This window comes from Trichosurus vulpecula, chromosome 3, assembly GCF_011100635.1.
Source record: "Trichosurus vulpecula isolate mTriVul1 chromosome 3, mTriVul1.pri, whole genome shotgun sequence".
NCBI classification, from domain to species: domain Eukaryota; kingdom Metazoa; phylum Chordata; class Mammalia; order Diprotodontia; family Phalangeridae; genus Trichosurus; species Trichosurus vulpecula.
In genome coordinates this window covers 24206662-24213505 of record NC_050575.1, presented here as the reverse complement: position 1 = coordinate 24213505, position 6844 = coordinate 24206662, and the positions used below count along the sequence as shown (strand labels likewise).

The 6844-nt window shown below is 46.3% G+C and overlaps 1 pseudogene; it reads left to right on the top strand.

Moving 5' to 3' along the window:
• Positions 1-1298: 1298 nt before the first annotated feature.
• LOC118843601 lies at positions 1299-3241 on the top strand (annotated as a pseudogene).
• The last annotated feature ends 3603 nt before the right edge of the window (positions 3242-6844 follow it).

The window sequence follows — 6844 nt, the reverse complement described above, 5'->3', positions numbered from 1 at the left end:
CTCACTGAAGGCTCAGATGATGATTAGCATTTTTTAGCCATAAAGTATTTTTAAATTATTATACATATGTAGTTTTTTTAAGACATAATACTACTGCACACTTAACAGACTACAGTATACTGTAAACACAACTTTTATATGCACTAGGAAGCCAAAAAATTTGTGTGACTAGCTTTACTGTGAATTTGCTTTACTGCAGTGGTCTAGAACCAAACCTGCAATATCTCCAAGTTATGCCTGTACATGAACCAAAACAAGGAATCTGGACTATCTCTTCTTAAAAATGTCCACTTAAGCATGCTTTCTCTGGCTCAGTAGCCAATGAGGTGGTTCCTTCTTATTTCAAAGCACCTAGTACTTCAGCACTGAACTATAACAAGACTTGAAGAAGTTTGTCATCCCTGACATAATCAAAGGGCAAGTTATTAGGTCCCCAGTCACCAGGAAAGGGGGTAGGAAATAAAACCACACAGAGAGGATTACAATAAAAGGCTAAATGTGATCAATACATAGCAGAGGCCCAAACTAAGTGCTCCATGTTGAAGTCTTCTCAGTGATCCAAATGCAAAATGTCCAGCAAGCCTCTTCTGGTGTGACCCTTCTCCCCTTGGCTGAGGAGTTAGATAGAATTACCTGAGAGATGTTATTCACAATAAAAAATTGTCTATTAGTTCCTTACTACCTGATTGAAATATATATTTTTGTCCTCAATGAGCTTCAATCTTCTTGATGATCTAATTCACACAATTTTTCCTTGATTTATCCAGGGAACACACACACAGACACACACACACAGACACACACACACACACACACAGAGAGAGAGAGAGAGAGAGAGAGAGAGGATTTTTAATAAATATTCTTTCTGTGTTTTCCTTGGGAGAATTACTGTGTTAACATCTATTATTTCGGAGAGTGGTAGAGGGAAGATGACATTCACAGGGGTTGTTGGCTATGGAAGAGGCTCACCAGGAAGCCCAGGAAGCCCAGGCAGGGTCCTCTGAGCTTGAGGCTGAACCCTCTGCTGGTAGAACATCTGTTTAGAACCTTGCTCCTGGTGATAGACTCCTGTTTTCTGACCTGCTTTATGGTTCATTCTTCTCATCATGGCTACAATCAGATAGTGGCCAGAAACTATTTTTCCCTCAAAATTTGAATAATTTGGTGATGATGAATCAAGATGAAAGTTCATTCATTGGGACTGACTGACGGACGGACTGAGGGACTGGGGGAGGGGGCAGCGGCGCGGCCGGCTCCGCCGCCTGAGGAGGGCCGCAGGCGGGGACGGGCGAGCCTCGATGCCGGGGGGGACGGAGGGGTCGCGACCCCCGGAGCAGCAGCAGCCGGAGCTCGAGCTCGAGCCCGAGCAGCAGCGGCCTGAGCAGGAAAGGGCGGAGGCGGCGGCGGCGGCCGAGGCGGCCCGGGACCAGGAGCAGCAACAGCAGCAGCAGCAGTCGCCGCCACCCCCGGCGGCCGGCACCGGCAGCCGGGTGCTGAGGGGAGGACGCCAGCGGGGCCGGGCCGCAGCAGCTGCGAGAAAAGTGGAGTACCCTCGGCGGCGGAGGAGCAGCCCCAGCGCCGGGGCAGGGGGCGCCGCGGAGGTGCTGCAGGAGGCCTCGGGGGCGCGGCAGGAGGCCTCGGGGGCGGAGCCGGCCCCGACCCAGAAGAGCTCTCGACTCTCATACTCAGAAACAGTAGTGACGACTGGTAAAGATCCCAAGGAAGAGAAGGAGGAGGAAGACAACTCTCCCCTTGCCCAGGAAGCTCCTGTTGCTGCTCCTCGGCCCAGCCCGGGCTGGTGCAGCAGCAGCAGGACCGCTGCCTCACGCCAGTGTGATACAGAGAATACAAGTTCAAGGTCCAAGACTGGCTCCTTGCAGCTGATCTGCAAATCAGAACCCAATACAGAACAGCTTGAATACGAGATCACAGAAGAACATCAATCTCCTGGTGGAGTAAGTAGTGATGAGGAGGAGGAGGAAGAGGAGAAGTTGATCAGCGAAGAGGAGATACCCTTCACGGCGACCCAAGAGATGAGACCTACAAACCCCACTTAGAAAGGGAAGCCCCAAAGCCACGGAGAAAATCAGGGAAGGTGAAAGAAGAGAAAGAAAAGAAAGACATTAAAGTGGAAGTGGAGGTGGAGGTCAAAGAAGAAGAAAATGAAGTTAGGGAAGATGAGGAGCCTCCTAGGAAGAGAGGAAGGAGGCGAAAAGATGACAAAAGCCCACGGCTACCCAAAAGGAGGAAGAAACCTCCAATCCAGTACGTTCGTTGAGAAATGGAAGGCTGTGGAACCGTTCTTGCTCACCCCCGATATCTTCAACACCACATTAAATACCAGCATATGCTGAAGAAGAAATATGTATGCCCTCATCCTTCCTGTAGACGACTCTTTAGGCTCCAGAAGCAGTTGCTGCGACATGCCAAACATCACACAGATCGAAGGGATTATATTTGCAAATACTGTGCTCGGGCCTTCAAGAGCTCCCACAACTTGGCAGTTCACCGGATGATCCACACTGGTGAGAAACCATTAGAGAGATCTGTGGATTCACCTGTAGGCAGAAGGCTTCCCTCAACTGGCACATGAAGAAGCATGATGCAGATTCCTTCTACCAGTTTTCTTGCAACATTTGTGGCAAGAAGTTTGAGAAGGACAGCGTGGTGGCCCACAAAGCAAAAAGCCACCCAGAGGTGCTGAAGCTCTGGCTGCCAATACTGGAGCCCTGATCACCAGCACAGATATCCTGGGCACTAACCCAGGGTCCCTGGCACAACCCACTGATGCCCAGCGCCTTCCCCTTCTTCCAGAGCCCTTGGGGAACCCGGCCCCTGCAGAGTGCCTCCTGCTAGATTCAGAAGGGATGCCCAAGGCTTTCTGCAGTGGGGCAGAGCCGGTGAGTGTGATGGCAGATGGAAAGATCTTTGTGGGAAGTGGCAGCAGTGGAGGCACAGAAGGGCTGGTCATGAACAGGGAGATTCTCGGGGCCACGACAGAGGTTCTGATTGAAGATTCAGACTCTACTGGACCGTAGGGGGCATTGGAACAATTCAGACTTTGTATTTAAAAAAAGGAAAAAATGGAAAAAAAATTACAAAGTTAAAACAGATTTAAAATACTAGTAAAAGTAACTGAAGGGCCTGCTCCTCTCAGTGTGGAACATAGCACACCCCCTTTCCTTCCATCCTTCCGCCATCAGCCCCTTTATGAAAGTAATGCTGCTTTCGCCAGGGAGAAACAGAAGAAACTCTCAAAGCAAAATGAGGGAAATCCTCACACCCAATTCAAGCCAGACAGACTTCCTGACCTTTGGCAGACCTCTTCCCCCACCTGTTCCTTTCCTAGACTGTCATTTCGATGTACTTGGCTTCTTACTCATTTAACAGATTCCTGTCCTCTCAATCTTACCTCCTCCTCTACTGCAGCCCTGTCATTCTTCTTTCTTCCCTTTTGCAGTAGTCAGCCTCATATTGTTGTATTCCCCTGGATTTGGAGCTTACCTTGGCACTTTAGGGCCGGTCCTCAGGGTGAGCTGTCCAACAGCCCCCATCCTTCATCCCCATCTCCTTTCATTTCCCACTGAGCTTTTGAAAGAAAGGCTGCGTGGGGATCTCCACCTCCCTCCCCTTTCTTCCCAACACTTCCATATGGCTCTCAGTGGTGCTCACTTGCTTGGCAGCAGGTTTTCTGGAGAGTGAGGGGGCTGCCCTCTATACATTCTCTGACTGGAAAACAGAGCTCTATGTTGGAGAGACACAAGAGTCCCACACTGATGACAGAAATTTGCACTTTGAACATACATCTTTTTGTGTTGTGGAAACACAATTCCTTATTTATTGACAAAAGGTCTGATTTTTTGTTGTTATTTTTTTGTGGGGCTAGGAGAGTGAACTGTTCTGATATGGGATCCTTCCCACAATAGGTACTTTTGGAGGCAAGACTATAAGATATGAGATATATAGCCAGCCCCCCAAATCATAGTTTTTTTAGTGGAAGAGGTGGTCCTCAGCACTCAGAGAATCACTACAATAGCCTAGTGATCATTTCAGGGAAGGGTGAAAGGCTTGATGAAAATTAGTGCCCTCTTTGGATTTCTAGAGCAATAAGCTTTAGTGTTTTTGAGAGAAGGGCTATTTCAGGGTATGAATGGCAGAAACAAGAATCTTTTAAGTCTGTCTTCTTCCCCTTACACCTTCTTATGTCATTTAGTCTCATCTGTTGCTATGCTAATCATCGCTTGGTCATTGTCTGCTTCATTTCAGTGCCCTCTCTTAAGACACTGCTGCTTGAGGGGGCAAAGCATGGCATCTTGTGGTTTGATTACATAAAAAAGTACCCAGCTCTGTTGCTCTCTGATGGTTTTGCCCTTTCTTTGAAAGAGTGAGGCTATAACAGATGTAGGGATACAGTCAACTTACCTGTCATTTTGAACTGGAATCTAGGGGCAGGGGGAAGAGGGTCCTTCATTGTCCCTTCTAACAAAATTGTGTACCCTAAGTACTATCCAGGGGTATGGTGCTTTATGGAATAGTGTCTGGTATAACTTTAACCTTCAAAAGACTGCCTGTCCAGTCCTATTTTTAGAGCATAAGAAGGGCAGTGGTTGTCCTTGAGAAAGGCTTTATTGTGTGACCTCAAGTGTTATGGCATGAAGGCCTGCTCTAACCCTTGTGAGAAACAGGAAAACAAGCCTAGTTGGAAAAGGTGAGGAACAGCTGTTTTTCATGAACACTAAAAATACAAAGGTTTTCCATTTTCTATCTTGATTTTTCTTTTTTTTTTCTTCTCCCTTTTCTCCGACCTTCTCCCTTCTCCTCTCCCACCTTCCCCTCACCCCCTTGAAGAAAAGGATGGAACCAAAATGCCATCTTTGAAAGAAGCTTGACTTTGCCGTTTGTTCCAGAACAGGCCTGCCAGGAGAATGGGGAATGGAGCTCCCACAGTGGACAAAGTCTCAAATGCCCCATTGTTTCTTAGATCTGCAGGCCCTTGGCTGTGGGGGTAGAGAGTAAAAGGGGATGGGGATGGGGTCTGATGGGGAATATGCTTCCCTTCAAGCCCTAGGGGGTGGCCAGTTGTCTTGGTATGCTGGGAACATTTGAAAAGGCCATGAAACCTGATCAAATGGGGCCACCCAGGTGAGAAGGCCCAGTCTACATTGGCTATACCATTGGCTAGCATCCATTCCACCCCTCATCTGTTTTTAGCCCGTTGCTTTTTCCCAATATATTTCAATTGTAGTGGTTAGTGTCTGCACAGATACCACTGCCACCCTCCTAAAAAGAAGCAAACGCCACACGTAGCTTGCCTGAGGAAAGGGAGAGAGCGGTGTCAGATTCCCCTCCCACCCCCACCAACTGACTAGTTCTAACACTTAGAAACTTCCTACTTCTCTCATTCCTTGTCCATTTCTCTGCCACCACTCGCACGCATGCAGTTTGCTTCAATTAAATTATTGTAGTAGTTTGCAATAAACTTTGTATTTTTCATGGGCTTTATTTTATTTTTCCTTTTGGGAACATTTGGGGAAAAGAACATGATATGGAATTGGGAGTTGATTTCTTGCATCCTTCCCCTTTATGTTTTCTCCTCCATCCTCTCTCTCCTTCCCTTAAAGTTGACTTAAGTGCACTTCCAAGGAGTCTTACATGCACATCTCCTACTCCAATCCTGTTATATTTAAATTGGGTCTGTTTTAGCTCTGTGCTCTCCTCTTGAATGGACACATCGCATTGCACCGTACTTCAAAAGTAGATGACTGTGGTTTACATGAGGCTGCAAGTCGAGCAGGGAGCTGTGTTTTCTCCTTGTTAAGAGAGATATCTTGTAATCATTTTTGTATGGTTGAGACACCATCTTAAAATGGGGTTCAGATAGAGGTTTGGATGTGGTGACTGGCCATGAGGAACTGGGCTTTTAGGGTGTGGAAGTACCTGTACCAGTTCCGCACCTGCGTGGGGCAAAGAATAGAAGGGACACAATTGGCCCTAAGGCATTGGACAAACATGTTTCCCCTTCTCCTTCTTTGTCCTCTTTCTTCCTCCCAGATGTAGTATTGAAGGAAAAAGCAGTAATGGATCAATTTAAAATATTTTATTTCTCAAAGACCTCTCTTTCTGCCTGTTGAGATATGCAGGACCCTTCTCAATTGAATGGGAGAGACAGGTACTTAACTGAACCTAGGTTGGAAAAGTTATGTAAAAAAATTACAATAAAAGGGATACCCTGTTTTTCAAAAAAAAAGTTCATTCATTTAACAACCATATATTAGCGAATGAAAAGAATGTCCTAGAGATTTATTTTGCATTTGGTGAGTTGAGGTCCCTGACTGCCTACTATGAAGGGAAATGACTCGTTAGATAAGATTTCCTATAACTATACCTCTCAACTTTGGGGGGCAACTTTCCTCTCTACATTTTCCTTCCTAGAAGACCCTCAAAATAGAAATGAATCATTCTTGGTTTTCAGGGGACGGACATGCTGCATTTCTCAAGATCTCAGGGTTTACACATGAAAGCAGTATAACAGGCTCCCAAATCTCCAAATAATCTTCATAAGGCATATGGGTAACATTTTTAATCCCCTTTTCTGGGACTGTCTATTGCCTCTACAATAAAGTACACACTGGCTTGCCTGAAATTTAAGGTCCTATACAACATTTTCTACCTACTTTTCCAGCCTTATGTTATCTACTATCACTTTGCGAACTTCCTTTCAGCTAAACTGGTCTACTTCTCATTCTTGAACTTAACATCCCATCCCTTGCTAACATGCAGTTGTTTAAGCTGATTTCCATGACCAGAATATGATCCTCTATTTCTGAGAAATCCTCATTTGAGC